The sequence below is a fragment of the Amblyomma mixtum genome, chromosome 1, assembly GCF_055824585.1.
Source record: "Amblyomma mixtum isolate Tamu chromosome 1, ASM5582458v1, whole genome shotgun sequence".
NCBI classification, from domain to species: domain Eukaryota; kingdom Metazoa; phylum Arthropoda; class Arachnida; order Ixodida; family Ixodidae; genus Amblyomma; species Amblyomma mixtum.
Genome location: NC_143012.1, coordinates 23,027,030 through 23,046,157, shown reverse-complemented (window position 1 = coordinate 23,046,157; position 19,128 = coordinate 23,027,030). Strand labels below are relative to the sequence as shown.

Below are 19,128 nucleotides of genomic sequence, written 5' to 3'. Positions count from 1 at the left end.
TTTTATTCCTTTCTGTCGGAGCTGACATGGCCGTGCCAGTAAACGCGACAGCTTTTCGTTCGAGAAGGAAGATTCAGCTGCAAAGCTGGGATTAAGCTGGCTCTGGGGGAACCGCGGACGTCTTAAACGGACGTCTTAAAGAAGTTTCTAAAAGACATCTTGCCGTCGACGTATATGAGACATTCCATTCTAGCGCAAGACATGTGAAGCCATTTCGAGCTGTTTCAGGACGTTTATAAGACGTTCCGTGTTTAGTGGGAAGGGGCTCTCAATAATGTTACGGTATGCCTAGGGTGTTAAAGGACGCCGCTTCACGAATATAATCCAGTAAGCATTTTCTTAATACTTTTTGTGGAACCTGAGTTATCTCTAGGTAAAATCTGAATTTCCGAGTTTTCGCACCTTTATCACTGCTCTTGTCACTTCTGCAAACTCCCCTCCTACTCGGCCCTACCGTATCTCCGCAAACTTCGTGATCTGATCCGCTGATCTTACTTTCTGCCACCCCTACAACGCTTGCCTTCAGTTGGAATCTAGTCCCTCAGCAATCCTTCGGATGCTACGTCATGAAGGAGACAGCTTGCATTACACAATGCAAGCTACGCTCTTCGTCTCAGTCGACAGGTGCTGAGATCCCAGCGGTTGCACCAAGCGTGCACCTTTCCACCTGCATGCAAATGTGCCAAATGGGTTCCGTTGCAGCGCCGACATAAATATTTTCCGCGCATCTGTATTCCGTATGCCTTCGCTGCTAGCACTTCTGTATAATACCTAGGGCAAGTCTTTCAGACATGGTCCCGCAGCAATTACACTGACTATAATGCTCAGCACCGAAAAAACAATAGATATGAAGATGTCAGACGTTTTCTTCGCTAAATAACACGCGAGCTGAATGCACACACAAAGAAAAATACTCAGTTCTGAGTTGCCCGCCAAACTTAACCCTTCAGGAGGAATTGTTCCTGAAGCTGGCCCTTCCTTGATTGCCGATCCGACAGTCAGAGCAGCTTGCACCTCTGGTCCGGGTTCATAGGTGCACCGGGCTTGCACCGAAACATGGTGGCGAACTCGGGCACGTGCTTGAAGGTGTCGTCGCACTCCACCTGGGAAACAGGCCCGGAATCCTCTCTTCCCGCGCACCTCGTAAAGCACGCCGCCACAAAGAAAAGCTGCTCGGAGGACAGCGACTCCAAGCCCACCACAGGCAGGTCCCGTCGCAGTGCTTCGCTGTTCGCCCGATACGCGTCCAGCGCCGCCCTCAGAGACACTGGCTCCATGTGGCGACCGTAGTTCCTCCGAGTGAGCTGCAGTGGCAATACAAACGGTTGAAGCCTCAAAGAGAATTTGAAACTCCTCATTAATGGTACACCAGTTAACTACCAATTCGGCATTCGTCCCAAACTGTGCACAAAACGGACTCCTACCCCTGCGGGAAACCTTATTCTATGCCAGGAGTCACACTGCCAGTACACGCGCAATTCTCGCCTTGAACATTCAAAAAGCCTTCGAGAATATTAGCCACGACCGTATCCTTCGCGCCATGAACACCACGGGCTGTGCGACGCATATGGCGCTACACTCAAGCCTTCTTAACGCAACGAACGGCCCATATCAAACTTCAAAACCGAAATCGTGTGAATGTTGTTAGGGTTTATCTAAAGTTACAGCGTCATTTTTTCCCTCGTCCTATTTGAATATTTAGTCGAGATCAATAAATTAACATTTTAAATATAGTTTGAAACGTTCGGGTGTGAATGGGAAATTTGTGGAGCTCCACAAATATTGTCCAAACCATACACTTTCAATGAGATAGACTTAGCGTGGCCGTTTTTAATCGTGAAAAAACTAAAGCCTGCGGAGATTAAAAATAGCTCGTGACAGCGCGCTCCGTGCGCCCGGATGCGCCGTGACTACAGCGCTTTGATCCATGCTTTGTAAAAAAGCATCACTCGTTTCCCGCCTTTCGTGCTGGCCAAGAGAGAGCTTCGCGTTATGCTTGGTTGCAAGATAAGCGGCAGTGAGTATACGGTCGGCAGTTGAAAGAAAGTGCGGGTCCCGTTCTGCGGCGACAATTGCTCTCTCACGTTAGCAGAATGCATGTGAAGGAACGATGACAATCTCATGAGTTCGAACTTGGGAGCAAGATCCCAACAAGCAAAGACGCATATAACAAGCTTGATAACGTCGTGTGAATTACGCTGAAAAACGGGAGCCGCGCTTTCTTTCAACTGCCGCCCGAGCCTACTGGCGCTCATCTTGGAACCAAGCTCAACGCGAAGCTCTGTCTTGGGCAGCACGAAAGGCTCGAAGCGAGTGACGTTTTTTACAAAGCACGGATGAGAGCGATGTAATCGCGGCGTATCCGGGCGCGCTCCGGTGGTATTTTTTTAAACTCTGCGCGCTTTCGTTTTCCCGAATAAAAACGGCCTCGCTAAGTCTATCTCGTTGGAAGTGCCTGAGTTGGATAATATTTGTGGAGCTCCACACCATTCCTATTGATGCTTGAACGTTTCAAGCTATATTTAAAATGTTAATTCGCTTATCTCGACTAGTTATTCAGATAGGACAAGCGAAAATATGGTGCAGTAACTTGAAATAATTTGATTTGTTGGGGTTTAATGTCCCAAAGCGACTGAGGCTATGAGAGACGCCGTAGTGAAGGGCTCCGGAAATTTCGACCACCTGGGGTTCTTTAACGTGCACTGACATCGCACAGCACACGGGCCTCTAGAATTTCGTCTTCATCGAAATTCAGCCGCCGCAGCCGGGATCGAACCCGCGTCTTTCGGGTCAGCAGCCGAGTGCCGTAACCACTCAGCGGCGGCTTTCAGAAAGAAATAAACCCCAGCCAGATCCATGTGGTTTCAGTTCTGAAGAACGCTTAGGTTTTTTGGAAATCTTGGTCCAAGTTAGCTGGGACCCTGTATGACAGCTGTGTGTCACTGGTACTCACCTATGGGGCAGGACAATGGAGTGGAGGGTAACAAAAAAAGGGTTCAACTTAAGAACAACGCAACGAGCTATGAAGAGGAATATGATAGATTTGTCGCCGCCGTGGAATAGTGGTTATGGCGCTCGGCTGCTGATTCGAAATATGTGGGTTCGATCCCTTCCGTGGTGGCAGGATTTCGATGGAGGCGAAATTCTAGAGGCCCGTGTACTGCGCGGTGTCAGTGCGCGTTAGAAACCCGAGGTGGGTGAATTTTCCGTATCCCTTCACTACGGCGTCCCTCATAGCCTGAGTCGCTTTGGGACGTTTTACCCCCTTAAACCAAACCGAATATGATAGGTGTGACGTTAAGAGACAGGAAGAGGGCAGAGTGGGTCAGGGGGCAAACACGGGTTAATGACATCCTGGTCGAAATCTAGAGGAAAAAATGGGCCTGGGCAGGGCATGTAATGCGAAGGCAAGATAACCTCTGGTCCTTAAGGGTAACGGACTGGATTCCAAGAGGACGCAGCAGGTGGCGGCAGAATGTTCGGTGAGCGGATGAGATAAGAAGTTCGCGGTGCTAGGACGGCCGTATATGGCACCGGACAGGGTTAATTGGAGAGATGTGGATGCGACCTTTGCCCCTGCAGTGGGTGTATTCAGGAGGATAATGATGATGACAAAACTGCAACTCCTGTTTTTGCGTTTGTTGGCAGTATGAATAAATAAATAAAACATAAAACTACAAAAGCTGTCCGCGTGCAGTATGTAGAATCTTGAACAACTTAAGCAAAGGCAAAAATACTTAATTTTTGCTTCACTGGATCACCGAAACAAGTTAGCGAAAGTGTCAGATCCGCTTCTATTGAATTAGGCCCTGGTAGAAATTTCATTATGAAATGCGTGAACGCTAGAGTTTTCGGCTGCGACATAGAGGGCGATTACGTCGAAGCTGATTCCACGGGCAGAAGTGGTGCATGCAGCTCCCACTGACGAAGAAATCCTAGATCACATGCTAAACACTGGGCGCAACTCCTGCCGAGACACGTACTCAGTCTTGTCCACAGAAGCGCATATATTGTATCGAGGCTATTTTCTTATTAGTCAACTTGCCCTCGTTCTTTATCTTTTTCATCTTGCTATCCTTCATAGCCAAATCTGGATTGCAGGATATACTACGCACACAGTCATACAAGCAATGAGTGCGAGACATCGCCAGATTCTGTGGTCGCTCTTGAACGCATTAGCGAATGATCCTTATTCTTTGTACGGTGAGCTTGGACTTGGTACATTTATTCAGGTTAAGGTCTGCGTGTGGATGCATTCGAGCTGCGGTGATTTCAGCGTTAAAACAAAATAAACGTCTGCAATAGAGGAAGGTCATTTTATGATCGGTTTAAATAAATAAGCCCTATAGGCTTCTGTGTACAGTTTCGCATTCTAGCACTCGCCTTGTTGGGCACGCTGTCCTCCATGCAGGTGATGAACGCGTCCACAACTTTGCTGCCGCCTGTCGACGTGTAGTAGGCGTCGACAAAAAGCCCGCTCAGGGCCTCTGCCACCAGAGTGCCCACTCCAGCGTAGTTGGAGGCTCGTGTGACCTTCTCGTTGAAATACGGGAAGGTGAACACATACGGCAGCAAGACCATGTCGGGGGAACCAGCTCCGCTCAGACGGAACAGGTACTGGTCCCGGTTCTCGATGGTCTTTGAGAGGCGGAAAGACGCCGTGTTATTGAGCAGGTTCTCAACAACCAAGCGCCAGTTTGCCACCAGTGAGTCGCTCTCGAAAGTGGGCTCGGTAGGGTGGTCTTTCTTCACGGAACCTGCGTCGCAACAACAGGGAAAGCTGTACGTAAGTTGGCGCCAAGCTTAAATGTTACGAGCTAAGATGGGTAAATACCGGTCAGGCCAGTTGGCGGGCCATTGAAGCTTAAGACTTCGCGCGTGAACTTGACTGGCAACCCTTCTCGACGGCTTAGAGGCTAGGGCTTTGAATCTCTATCCCTTAGGTGATATGATTAAATTGCGGTGGCGGAGATAGCTCTTCGATGGAGGCGAGATGCAGATAAAGACAGCAGGCTGGACCTTTTCAGCGCACGTTAAAGAACCCAAGTTGTCTAGGTTCCGGTGCCTTGCCCTGCGATGTCTTCATACCTGATGTGGTGATTCGGGATTTGCCGATTCGACTCACTATTGCGTCAACTACAAGGCAAAACAGCGCAGGCTACACACGGACAAGAAAGTAGACGAGACGCACACAGACGAGACACACACAGCGCTTTGTGTGTCTCGTCTACTTTCTTGTCCGTGTGTAGCTTGCGCTGTTCTGCCTTGTGATGAACCAACGAGCCCGCGATTTGTTATTCAACTACAAGAAACAGCGCGTTTCACGATTCAAACAGAATCATTATGGGATCTTTTAAGCACTGCTGAACGATGAAATTTTGGAATCTTACTACTAAAAAGTCGGCATAACAGCTGCATGCGTGACCGTGTGTACTACTGGGCTCATATGCACAGAAGGTTTGCTCACTGAGCTGCATATTACAGGGCTCACTTGACACTCTGAGATGAAAGAACTGAACGAAGTCAAGAGATAGAAACCAAGAATTCTGAATCATATATCTTCACTTTTAAATATTCCGGGTTTAAAGATCTTGAGGATAAAGGGTGGCACCTGTATCGGCTTCTTCTATGGTTTGTGCTGCGCAAAGATATTCTAATTTTCTGGTTACGGTGCATTTCCGAAGGTGAATACCTAATGATAAACTATATTTTGTAGACTGCTGCAGGAAGATTTGCGTTTTAAATAGACCTATACATTTTTTCCAACTACTACCGCTACGTCGCACGGAGCTGCAGATACGTGGTTGGCAACACTGGCTTGAACGAGTCTTCGTTCCAGCTAGGTAATCACTGGCAGCTAGCTCCCCGCATTGTGAAATTTTCAGGTCACTACTCGGGTGCTCTCACGATCTTAGGCGTCGGCGTTTCGTTTTTCGAGATCCGCTCCTGTTTCCGTTTTTTTTTTTTAAAAGAAAACTGCCCATATAATTCTCCATTCGATGGTAAACTTCTTGCCAAATTTCAGTAACTTCATCATGACATGATTATCGTTTCAAAGCTTGCTTCTCATTTTACGCAACCAGTTTCTATATTCAACTCTCGTGCACAGAACATGCGCCGACACAATACACATTCCTGCCTCAATCACTGCAATCTTCTACTCCGGAAACCTGAAGGCCGAAATTTTTCCGCGCCACCGTTAACTCGCTGTGTATTTTGTGTATTATTTTAAACCAGCCCCACTTTGCCGCAGTGTCTACAGGCAGGAAAGCAAGAGGTAAATAAATACACAGATAAAGAAATAAATAAGACCTTCACGGAATGGTTACTAGTCTGCGGCACGAATATTCGGGGTTAGGCTCTGTGTAAAGCAAAGGATCAAAGCGGAAAACACGACCTTCAGGCATTTATTTTGCTGACGGAGCGTCAATTCTTTTTTTCTTCTCGTTGCCAAGTCGCTTTGTAGTGACGTCGTGTCTCCCATTCCTGTGCGCTCGACAATCAGCGTGGCTGGTGCTCTGTGCACGCGGTGTTTACGCTGACAACAGTGCCGTAAAGTCAGGGTAAGGGGTAACAAAATATGACGCTCTACAATGTGCAAGGCTAATTCGCCCCAGGCCTTGATTACCCCACTCGGTGGAACTCGGCACTGAAGACACCAGGAAGTATAGGTTATGTTAGTTCGTTTTGTTGGTTTCACGTCCCAAATCTATTCAGGCTACGAGAAACGCCGTAGCTTTGAAGGGCTCCGGAAATATGTACCACTTGGGGTTCTGTAACGTGCACAGACATCGCTGAGTACACAAGCCTCTAAAATTTCCCCTCTATCGAAATTCTACCACCGCAGCCGAGATCGAACTCGTGTCTTTCCGGTCAGCAGCCACCGCTGTGGTTATGAGCGAACGTTTTTTTCGACTGGAACCTGCGTATGAATGGAATTTTTTTTTTGCACAGCGTAAAATGTCACCATAACAATCAAGAAATCCGCAAATCCTTTCTCGATGCGCTGGAAGTTTTTCGCTGTTTCTTGTAAAAATGAACACCATTGGTTTTCTACTGAGTGCGAGCGGATGCCACACTTTAAAAGGAATATTTTGCTATGGATTTGAAAATTAACCATTCATATCAATATGTTCATAATAGTATTGTGCAATGTCCCATAGTTGCCTCACGTACTCCATTAGTATTATTTGGCAGTCTTAACGACTCGGTGCGAGTACAGGACAACTTTAAAAGCGAGATTTTACTACGTGTCCGAAGGTTAGGCCATTCCCGTCAATGTGTTCACAGCAGTATTTTACAATATTCCACAGTTGCCTCGCAAGATGTCCAAGAAATCTGGACTTAATCCAGGCTCCTTCGTTTGTGCTTATGATGGGGGAGCTTCTTTAAAAGCTCGTCTTTTTATCAAAAATATCTTCCTGACGAATACTACCCTTTATTTACTCTACTATTCTTCAGAGCTCACCTAAATAATAAGCACAATCTGTACTCGCACTTACGCTGCTATGCATGCAGTGTAGTCTAAGTACGAGGTCTCGTATAAACTGCACGCGCCCAAGGACACAGGTGGACCTCACTATCTTGGGGATTTTGAACTTCGATTGTTAGCCAGGCGAGGACTGCATTGGGTATGCGAATCTGTTGTGAACTGCGGCGGAGAGATCTGAGGAAATACTGGCGCCAAAAATTAATTTGTTTTAATTACAGATTGAAATAAAAAATCTCTCACTTTTAGCTCACCACAAGTGCAGAGGATAACTGCGCAACAGCCCACCACCTGTGTCTGTGATTACATGTGTGCTCCTGGATGACACAATACAACATCATCGTCGGTATTATCGGAGCTCACCGCGGAAGAAAGCCTCTCATACAGCTGTTGCCATAAGATATGCACTTAAGATGAGTAGTTACGTGCGATGTTCACATACTTCGCAGTATCGACCGAGCTGAGTCACTTGAGTTCGGCGCAATCGGATCGTGGAAGTACATCATCGCGACGTCGGTCGAGTTCCAGTCGTGGACGACGGTGACGTTCTCCCTGTAGTGCTCCCAGCTAAGGACGCGACGATAAAATGCTTGCCGAACGTCCACGACAATCTCTTCCGCCTCAGGGCGCAGAGATTCGGGAAGGAAGTCGCTGCTGTACCTGGAAAGTGCGATGTATTTCAATTAGCGACCAAACAACGAGAGACTTAAAGGGAAGCTGAAACGGTTTTTTGAGAATTCGAGCTTATTCAAGAATTCGAATCTATCAAGCTTCTAGACAAACCATGCAAAGTATTTTTGCATTAGCATTTAAAATTGGGACATAATCGTCAATTAAAACCACGACGATGTTTAGGCTTCTCCTCACTACGTTGAAGGAGTGCGAGGAAACTCGGCAGTGACGTCATTGTTGCCGAAATTTCCATGTCCGCTGCTTACGTCTGCATGCTGCTATGCGTCGTCAGATGGCGCCAAACAATGCATGGTGAGCTTCACCTTCGATGGCGTCGGTTTTCTTCCATGGAATAACCGTTTCTTCGCTGGAAACGTAGTGCTGTCATACGTGACGTCATTATCGGGGACTCTGCCCGTCGCTGTGCACTGCAGAGAAGCCTGAACGCCGACGACGACTTTATTCGGCGATTACGCCAGCATTTCAAATGCTAGAGCAAAACTATTTCGCAGGCTTTACCAGCACATTTCGCACATTCGGCAACCTTAAACTCATCGAATTCTAAAACCGCTTCAGTTGCCCTTTAAAGACGTACACACAATAAAACTTACTGGTCTTTTTTTTTGTGTGTGTTTGCTAACGAAGCGCAGGGCTTTAGAAAGGAAAGGATGGGAGATTTTATGTCCTTGTGTGCCTGAGATAGCGTTTGTAAGAATGCGTTTCTCCAGAACTTTTTTTTTCAGTTTCCGCGGGACGGGACTAATGCAAAATTTAGTTTCGAGTTTCTTTTCCCTTTTTCGTCTCCTCTGCTGGCGCAGATTTCACAGTGTCACCTGCTGTAGGGTAGCTGTTGTGTCCTCCAGACGAAACCTTCGCAACGGCTAGAGCCGCGGAGTACGCGGCCGGACCTGTTCAAACCAGTCTGATATAACCGTTGAACTGCCCGTTTCTCCAGAGTACACTCCACAGCTTAGGATTGACCCTTTTTAACCGCCACGGAACACATTTAGGGGTATACATTTCTCTCTTCTGAAACTTTCGCTAAACATGCGCTACCGTGCGTTTAAGCTTCACTGTTAAGAAGCCTGCTCTAGTCAATTTGCAAGTGCCGCTATGCCGAAGCCAGACTACGTGAAACCGCCAAACGCGCCACTCTGTTCGCTCATTTACTGGAGTGGTGACGACTTTAGAGGTAAAAATTTACTGGAGTGGTGACAACTTTAGAGGTAAAAATCGCAGCTAGTAGCGTGCTACATGATTTCAATGTCAAACATGCCAAAATTTCGCTTCCATGGAGAAAAAAGCAAAACAGCAAACTAAATAATTAACCAACGTTCACCTTAAGATCGAAGACTTCCAGTCGTATTTCAAGGATATACGTACACTTTTATCATATCCACGTGGTGTCAGCTCACACTCAAATTCATGCCTCTTTGGGCGAACATCGCTGTAGGCTTCCTTTTTTGCTGTTAAGTTTCCAAGGAATTAATACTGACATGAGAGGTATTTTTCAACGTACCCGTAAAGTACGTCGTTCCCGGTGATAAGGAATGTCTTGCTGAAGCACGATATCTTGTGTCTCAGCTGCGCCTTCGCCTGGCTACCGTGGAAGTTGACCAGTAGCTGCTGATTGGCGAACAATGCCGCCACCTGTACGGTGCACCAGGAGACGAAGAGGTGCATGTCCTTCTCCGAGTTCTGGTACCAGAGCATCATGAAGTGGAAGACGAACATATAGGCGTCCGAGCTGAAGACCAGAGTGTCGTTACGGTCCACTGGTACACCGCAGTCTCGCAGGGTGTCCTTCCAGCGTTCTTGTGTCAAGTTAGCCACGGAACCGTACAACAAATCGTCTCCCAATCTTTGCGTGTTCGTCGAGTGCACGCTTACCCACAGGTTTTCGGATATATCACGCTCTACGTGAAGTGTCTCCACAAAGGAGACAAGGTCCTCGCCATTGTCGTTCACCGTATCCCTGAACTGGTCCCTCAAAGCTTCAAAGTATCGTTTCCGCAACTCTACGGAGAAAACAAGCTGCTCGTGCATTTTCTTTTTCAGCAGGTGGAGCTCGTCAGCTATTCGAATCATTAGATGTTTCTCGTGTCCTGAAGACGTTATTTCGAAGCTGAAGACCCCGCCCCAGCGGAGCCGAAGTGAAGAGAAAAGTATGGTACGAAGAACGTCAGGTTTGCGCGCATGCCGGGGCCACTCTATGCCGGCTTCTGTAAGCGCCGTCAGGACGTCGACCAGTTGGTCGCACTTTCCCCGTCCGATGCATTCGCAGCTTCGGTAGAAAACCGCAGCGCGCCCCAAGGCGCTTTGATCGCTGTCGGGAACTTGCAGGCCTGCAATTTTGTGGTACAGGCGGTCCAGCGCTGCTCTCATCGTGTCCTCGTTGACGCTCAACTCGTGGTCCCTGCGCCAGCCGTCGCAGACGTAGTGCGTGAAGCTGTCGCAGGGATTGACAGAGGTGTTGATGGAATTGAGGAGACGCTTGGAGTATTCTTCGCAAGCTAACGTCGTGCAGGCGCTCTGCTGCCCTTTCTCGGGCCCGCCTCGAGTCAGCAGAAATGATGTCAGGGCTACTAAAGCCAGCGTAACGATGACAGCCGTGACACCAACCATGACTGAAAAACTTCGCCTATTGGTTGCGGTCCACTGGCATAAAGACAGAGAGAAGGAAATGCGCGTCAAGTCACTATGAAGTTCTTCCCAGCTTATTAAAGTGGTGTCCAAAAAACATTAAGTACTAGCGCACTACAAAAATTTCGACACTCATGCTCTCACGCTGCGAATGTGAGCGCTTACTAGCTGCGTCAAATGCTTAACCTATTGTATTTAAATACCTCTCGGAGTCGGCAAACTGGATGGGGTCTTCGTGCACCTCATTTTCTTGCTACGCGTCTCGACCGCGAACTTCGAAGTCGTAATAAGAGAGTAATTACTCATATACATCAACCCCAGCGCAGCTACAAGGGAAGGCTATACAGCTTTCTCAGAAACTTTGTAGTTTTTCATAGTTTTTTTTTTCTTGAACTACGATGTTTCTAAGAAAGCTATATAGCTTTCATTTCTAGCCGTTTGGCTGCGCTCGGGTGGATGTCAGTGAGTAATTGTTCACTTATTACAGATCTACTCCACCTGGGGGGATTCCCCTAAAACATTTGACGAACATCGAAGTTCCGGTGAGCCTCGGCTTTCTGATTGGCATCTCGATCTTCCTTTGCACGCTTTATTTAATCTGAGAAGGTGTTAACCGAAGAGTTGGCAGCGATACCTGTTCATACAAACAGCGGCTATAGCTTCTGCATGCTTCTGATGGCTTGCGTCTCGAGCTCAAGTTTTTGCATAACGTCGACTGCCGCGCTACTGCCCTGTGCCATCGGCTCGTTGGGTCCCCTGCATTGGGATCGACTGACCTCCCATACAAGCGCGATGCGCAGCAGCGCCGGCGCAGCTCGTCGCTGATTTTCCGTCGACAACTTTGATGAGCGTGCATAAGGCTGCATGCGGATATGTGCGCTAGCATGATGAAAATGGTCGGTTGGAGCGAGGACCTACCAGGTGGTGCGATGTTCCCACCTGATTACCACACCAAAGGAGCTAAGCATCACTCGAATCACGTTCTCTTCCTAACCGCTGCTGCTCATTCAACTTAGGTCGGGGCATTCAGGGGCTGCGCTGCCTAATAGTGGCGCAAGTTCTCGCCTGGTTGCCGCCGGCTACACAATGGCGAGTAAACCACCCGGTGGGTAGGTGAGCAGTGGCGCAGTGTCACAAGGCAGGTGCTATGGCAGGTGTGGCTAGTTGGTGGGACTTTGGTTGCGTGTTTTGGTTTGCGACTCAGGTTGCCCTTCACGAACAGCCTTTCACGATTAAATAGGCTGCCGCCTGACACGATGGCAAGGTTGCCCACCACCCGGTGGAAAGGCGAGTAGCCGGCCACAAAACCGGCTTCAGACAGACAGTCGAACCCACAACAAGTGCTACCGCACTAATACAGCCGCCAAAACCTTTGGACCAAGGTACCAGTTAAGCAAAGTATTATTTTCACCGGCGTTAAAAGAAAGTTAGCAAAACACAAAAGCTTTCTTATGACAGAGGTGCTGCTTCTTCGTCTTAAGAAGCGTCTCAAAGAAACAAGATCTTCTCCGGGCGAGCGATATCTGCCAGCAGCTGCCACGTGGTAGACTTGTTTTCAGGGCAGCAAATAAAGCTACGTAAATGATACATTGATGCATGCAGCCGCTCTTCAGAACTGTTAGCAAATTCTTAAAGCACCTCTTACTCCTGACGCCAAAATTTAAAAAGTTAGCTTGTTAGTGTTTGCCGATTAGTTTACTTTTGAGAACAAACACTATTCTGCAGACCTAGGCCAGGCGACCCTTTTGAGCAGTGAGTGGATTACACCGGGATAGGATCCTCTGCATTTATTAAACGCATGGTTACTTTTAGCTGGAACATCTAGTATATTGTTGTGGCTTTTGAAAGAATAGTCGGCATAGTGAGCGTCTGCGTGGTTCTTTCCATGGGTTCCTGCTCCTGTTTTTCTGGACAATTTTTTTTTAGTTTTAAAGCCGGTTTAGCTAGCACCTGTAATGAAATAGTAAGCAAATGATAGTATCAAGCTAATGGATTAAAGAAAACTTGTCGACCTGTAGTTTTTCATCGGCGCATGAGACGCCCCCGGTGTTTATCATCCCCCACTGCACCGTTTTCATCCTATCTAAAATAAATATTACGTCGTCGTAGCTACTGAGTGAAAGCATGGGCCATGCCTTGAGGGAGTCTTCGCAAAGCTCGAGTCAGCTAACATCATGAAAACAATCGACTCACCGGACTCGGGCTGCCAATGTCCATGCCCGGTGAAAGCGCCGTTGGAGATTTAGATCTTGGTTCTGGAGTCATTCGACGCAAATTTTGGTCAGGCATTCTAGCCGGGCTTCTTCTCTCATTTTTCTTGCCTTCTAAAGTTGGGGTAGCCTTGCCAACAATGGGCATGTTGGTTTGCAGCCGAGCACCGATGGTACGGCCTGACTCCGGCTGGCTGGTCCCAAGAATGTTGGGGGTTGTGGTACCAGTAGCCAATGCAGCTTCGGATGTTGTAATGAGAGTTGGCTTGCCACTAGGAGCTGGCACATTCGTACCTTCCTTCTTCTGACCACCGGAGAATTCTTCCTGGCTTGGAAGAACGTCGTCTAAGACCTTAACCTCCATCCTTTGCCCACTAGGCAGCTGGTCCAGGCGGGAAGACAAGCCGGGCTTATTCACTGAAATCGGGGACACTGACTCTTTGCCTTGATTGCCTATGGCATTAACAGTATCCAGAGTGATGGGAGACGGCATTTCGCCGAGGGCGTTTTGCAGCGCCGGGTCTTCGCTATCCACAGAGAGTGTCGCTTTGCTGACAGTTTTCGATGTGGGAACGCCAGACGGTTGTCCTTGCTCCGAGGAAACGCGAGCTGGGTCACTCGCTGGAACTAAAGAGCCCAGCGCCTTACCTTCGCTGCTTGGCACGTCGCTTAGACCGGTAGCCACGCTATCACTTGATGTCGGGAGAAGGGTTTTGCTATCGTTTTGGGCTGGCGCTTTCGTGGCTTCCGGTTCTTGACCATGAGGCAGCTGCCGCTGGCTTGAAGGCATGCCGTCCAGTTGACCCGGTGCTTGCTGGTATGCTGGCTCCTTGTCTTGCCTGCCGGTGGTACCGGGAATATGGTCTGAACTCGGAGCCATTGCTTGAGTGGGCGTTCCTTGAATAGGCCGGTTGGGGTCGCCATCTTGAAGCTTCGGTGAGCTCGACCTCTCTGTCAGCTTGCCAGCGCCGCTTTTTCCTCTCTGGCTCTGTTGGTTGGGAGACTCAACTTGCTTCCTGGAGGCTTTAGGGGATCGGGGAGTCTTCCCGCCTGATTTAGAATGTCCGGACTTCTTAGGGCTCTTCGGGACGCTCTTGTCTTGAGGGCTGCCTTCCATGGCGGAGCTAAGAGACGTTCTTCCGCTTCTTCGCCGGCAGGTAAATCACGCTCGTGCGCACGCACATTGAGAAGATGATGATGATTACGAGTTAATGCGTACGAATGTTGGTAGTTGCGAAGAAGATGATGACCTAGGCATTGTTATAGTGCCCTTGCATAGTTATTCTCTTTTTGCTGCTGATATCTGCAGTGCTACTCTTTTTTCACTTTCGGTCTTACTGCTTATTTGTGCGAGCCTGAATTTGGGCGTTTAAAGCACCTGACGACGTGAGAGTTGCATCACCAATTTTACTAGCTTCTTGTTCATTGCTTCGTGCTTACTTGTTACATATTTTGCATTCTTTTTCGTCCCCTGAAATCGTTTCAGTCATTTTCTGTTCCCCGCGGCAGGGAGGTTCTTGGTAATATTAGAAAGTTGCAGCATAGTGCGCCCCGCTTACACGAGGCGCTACTGCGCATGCGCAGGTCACCTTGAGGCCTCCAGTTAGCACCGTGTGTCAAGCCAGCTGCCCGCACACCTGCCGCGTCGGGACCAGATTGCGCGATGCCCATAGCGGGGCACGAAAGCAGATCGTGATAGCGGACCGCGTGTCGCGCTGTGCTATAACTCTCGATTATCTGTACTTGAAAACATCCGGGCTAGCAAGTATCGCAATAAAGCGCACCTCCTTCGACATTAAGGGTTGTCCGAAACTGTGTCTGAAAAAATCAGGGCTGTTTAAAATGTTTGTCGACTCTTTGCTGCATTGGCTTCGTAAGCGCGGAGCCAGGTTCTTGGCTTATCACTCACTGCGTAGGCAATCACATTCACGCAGTCGTTTTCATGCTTCCTGTGAATGGAGCAACTTAAGTCCAAGCGATAGAGTCGCGGGCAGAAATGTATTCTGGAAGGCAATCTGGCACAATCTAGCCGAGAGAGAAAGCGCGCCGCTATATAAAAGCTGCAAGAGAATGCTTAAGAAGAAGAGAGCAAGACCAGCAATGCCGCTACACATTTCCAACCTAGCAGTTGCGAAACTACACTTATAAACACCTCTATTTCTTGCGGCATCTTTGCGGCGGTCAGCAGATGGAAGCGCCACATAGGTGCTACAACGAAAACCTCTTGGCACTCGTCATCGTCACATCACGTCACATAACTTTAATTTCCTTAAAGAACACGTGTTATATAAGAGGTGGGTTTACGAAGTACAGGCGTTCACAGCAGGCATGAATGTTGCAGGGCAGGTGATGGCAGCGATATCGTGGGGAAGGCCGTTCCCGACAGCTGCTACTCGGCAAAAAAATGAATTGGAGAAAATAGGAGTACGGGCACGTGGGCGCATAACTTGAAGAGGGTGACTGACGCGATGGGATCGGCGCGGCGGGGGTGCGCAGATGTAGGGTTCTTGTCTCAGTGGTGAATAAAAAAACTTGTGAACTAAGACGAGACTGGCAGTGCGACGGCGAGCAGAAAGATTAGACAGACCTGATTGCAATCTTAGAGATGATATGCTAACGTCGTATGTGTACGAGGAATGAATTAATCTGGTGGCTCTGTTCTGCGCAGCTTCGAGGGCGTTTGTTAAATATGCTTGGCGAGGGTTCCAGACGGCCGATGCGAATTCCAGTTCAGTTCTTATGTCTTATGTTGAGCGGCATCCCGCAGGTGACGTTTCAAGAAGCCAAGTGTTTTATTAGTTGATGATATCAGGTTAGCCACCTGCAAACGCCAGGACAAATCATTAGAAATGGTGATACATACGTAATAGTGGACGAGGTCAACAAAGGAGTTAGAAATTGTGTACTGGAAAAAAAAGGATTTCGGCGGCGGTGAAAAGACATACTTGCATTTGTTAGGGCTGAGTGTCATCAGCTACTGAAAACACCAATTTTGTACATGGTTTAGGTCTCCCTGTAGGGATTCTTGGTGTGAAGGGTTAGTGACTGAACGATAAATAACGCAGTCATCAGCAAACAAACGGATATGACAAGATACGTGCTGGGGTAGGTCGTCAATGTAAATAAGGAATAACAAAGGATCGAGGACGGAGCCCTGCGGGACGACGGAGGTTACTGGAAGCGGGTGGGAGGGCTGATTATTAATAAAGACAGACTGAGAACGATGCGTGAGGAATTCTTTAATCCACGCGATGATGTTTGGATCTAGGTTCAGCTTAGAGAGTTTGAGAAGCAAACGTTGATGAGGTACTTTGTCAAATGCCTTAGTAAAGTCTAGGAATATGGCACCAGTTTGTAGGTTATTATCAAGGTTGGCGTGAATGACATGAAGAAATATGGCTAGTCGAGTTTCGCAGGAAAAACCTGTTGTATCCCTTACCGTTGGGGAACTGCCCGGCCCGACTGCGCCGGAGCACCACCACGTCAAGCACCCGCCACGTACTTGGACCAACTCCTTTATTCACAGTTCATGATGAATCTATATACAGATGTATGAGTCAGCTGAGCAGATAGGGCGCGTGCCTAGCGCCACCTAGTTTATACAAACAGAACTACAGAATACAATACCACATTATTCCCCCCTCAAAAAGAGTTGGTAACTAATACTGGAAAAACACAATAAACACTCAATGTCTTTGATAGTCTTTAAACCACACTGGTGGTCTTCTTTGTGTCGTCGAATGCCTCAGTTCTGGAACGTCCCTTCCAGCTGGCGTCTGAACAGATGGCTGCTGAGGTGGGTCGTGGTTCTCCTGCTGTGGTTCGCCAAGTGGTTTTGCTGTTTCAGGCGAACAACTTTTCGGAACTGTAGGTGGTGTAACTGGTTGCGGGCAAGGTACCAGCCGACTCCGATTCCATGTGCGGCCATCATTGAGCTTGTAGGTATCTTGACCACATTGGTCCACAATGGTGAATGGTAGCTCAAAACGCCCTTAGGCACGTGACCAGGCAACTTGACTCTCACCGGTTGACCTGTTGTTAATGGAGAGTGCTTCGCAGCTCGCCGACAGTCAGTGTAAGTCTTACTTGCTTGTTGCTTTGTGCTACTCTGCTGCGGATGGACTTCATCGCTGCCTGCGGATCTTGAAAAAACTCTTTACCTAGCGCTCCTACAAGATCAAGTTTTGTTCTGGGATGACGGCTGTGAAGAAGGACGGAAGGCTTCACTCCTGTGGTCGCATGCGGTGTGAAACGGTAGACTCCAAGGTATTCGGCGATAGCTTCCTTCAAAGGCCTATGTTCTTGTGTGCAGACTTGAACGTACTCTTTGAGTACTCGATTAAACCTCTCTACCTGCCCGTTAGCTTGCGGGTGATAGACTGCCGAATACGTATGAGCGATGCCACGTTCTTTGAGAAAACTGTCAAACTCCAAGGCTGTAAACTGAGCACCATGATCGCTCACAATCTCGTCTGGATATCCTTCCCTGCTGAAGATACTTCGCAGAAAGGAGATGACTGTTGCAGTTGTCACTTTCGCTGAGAAACAAACCTCAGGCCACTTGCTGTAGTAATCGATGGCTGTAATGGCAAAACGGCAATCTGCCGGCACTTCGGAAAAAAGGCCCACAATATCGATGCCTAGCTTCTGCCATGGTGCAGATGGGAATGCAACTGGCTGCAGAGGTGGTGTCACGGGTTTTGCAGAAAACTGGCAAAACAGTTCAGGGCCAAGGCCTTCTGGCGCTTTCGTAATATGGGTGCATTGCAATGACGTACCGTTGTAGCAAGACGCAGCGTTTCGACAGCGTCGATGCCGAGAATGTCAGTACCGTCCTTGACGACGTAGAAGAGAATGTCGGCCTGCCGATCCTGGAAGATGACTGGCGCCGTGAAACACCCCTAGGTGATTATTCTGCGGCGAGACAAATCGTAGACTGACGCTGATGTTGGCTGCAAAGGGAAGCGTTTCAACCTTGAATACGTGGCGTTCGACAGAATGGAGACAGCAGAGCCGGTGTCTACGAGGAAACGTATAGGAACATCTTGTACGAGGACTTCTGTGTGTATCCCTCCTTTGCACTGCCGGCCGAGAAGCAACACGTTGAGATCGCCGGATGCAATGCAGGTGTCTAGTCGACTTCTCGGACAGCAAGGGCCCTCTCGTCAGGCATGCCGCTTCTACAGACACGCTGAAAATGTCCTCGTTTGCCACATTTGCTGCATGTTTTACCCCGCGCCTTGCATGTCTTGGAATCTGCAAGATGCCCTGAAGACCCGCAACGGAAACAGGACTTTTGCTGCTGCGAACGCGCTAACTGCATTTCTGAGGGGCATGGCGTCCGATGTTTTTCGACCTTTTGAACGCTCGCAGCCGATGACTGCAGCTGAGTGAGTATTTCGTGGCTTCTTCGATACTGTTTGCAATAGCCAGTGCACGTTCAAGAGTGAGCGAAGTGCCTTCAAGCAGTAAGCGTTCCCGAAGAACAAGGTTTCACGTTTTCGCTACAAGTTGGTCACGAATAAAATCGTCAGCCTGCTTACCGAAGTCGCAACTTAATGCCAGCTCACGCAACGCCGTGACGAACGCTGTTGCAGTCTCCCCGGGCAGTTGGGTGCGTTGTCCGAACCGATGCCGCTCCACGACGACGTTCGTTTTAGAAGTGAAGTAAGCGTCCAACGTAGCCACAGCTGCATCGTACTCGTCGCTCGTACCGCTTCCTTCCTTTTCTTCTGTAGGCGGCGTCGCCGATTTCTCCTCCGGCAACGCGTAGTACAAGCGTTGGCCTTCCACACCCAAACAGTGCAGCAGCAAAGCTTTACGGCGCGCAGGTGGGTCAGCGTCGCTCCCGGACGCCAGGAGATAGTTCTTGAAAAGGCGGTGCCACTGCGTCCAAGGAATGGCGAGCTTCCCGGGCGTCGGCAGGAACTCGGGCGGTTGATGCAGGCTCATTGCTTTTGCGTTCGGTTACTTCACCACTCGTCGCCAACTGTTGTATAATGAGGTATTGTGTTCTGTAGTTCTGTTTGTATAAACTAGGTGGCGCTGGGCACCCGCCACGCACTTCGACCAACTCCTTTATTCACAGTTCATGATGAATCTATATACAGATGT

General features: G+C 48.7%; 1 protein-coding gene and 1 pseudogene across 3 annotated transcripts in view; one reads left to right on the top strand and one right to left on the bottom strand.

Moving 5' to 3' along the window:
- LOC149365714 (putative RNA-binding protein 46) overlaps nt 1-19,128 on the top strand; it is a 378,374-nt gene that overhangs the window by 174,010 nt on the left and 185,236 nt on the right. The window lies entirely within an intron of this gene.
- LOC149365720 (uncharacterized) lies at nt 18,168-18,966 on the bottom strand (annotated as a pseudogene).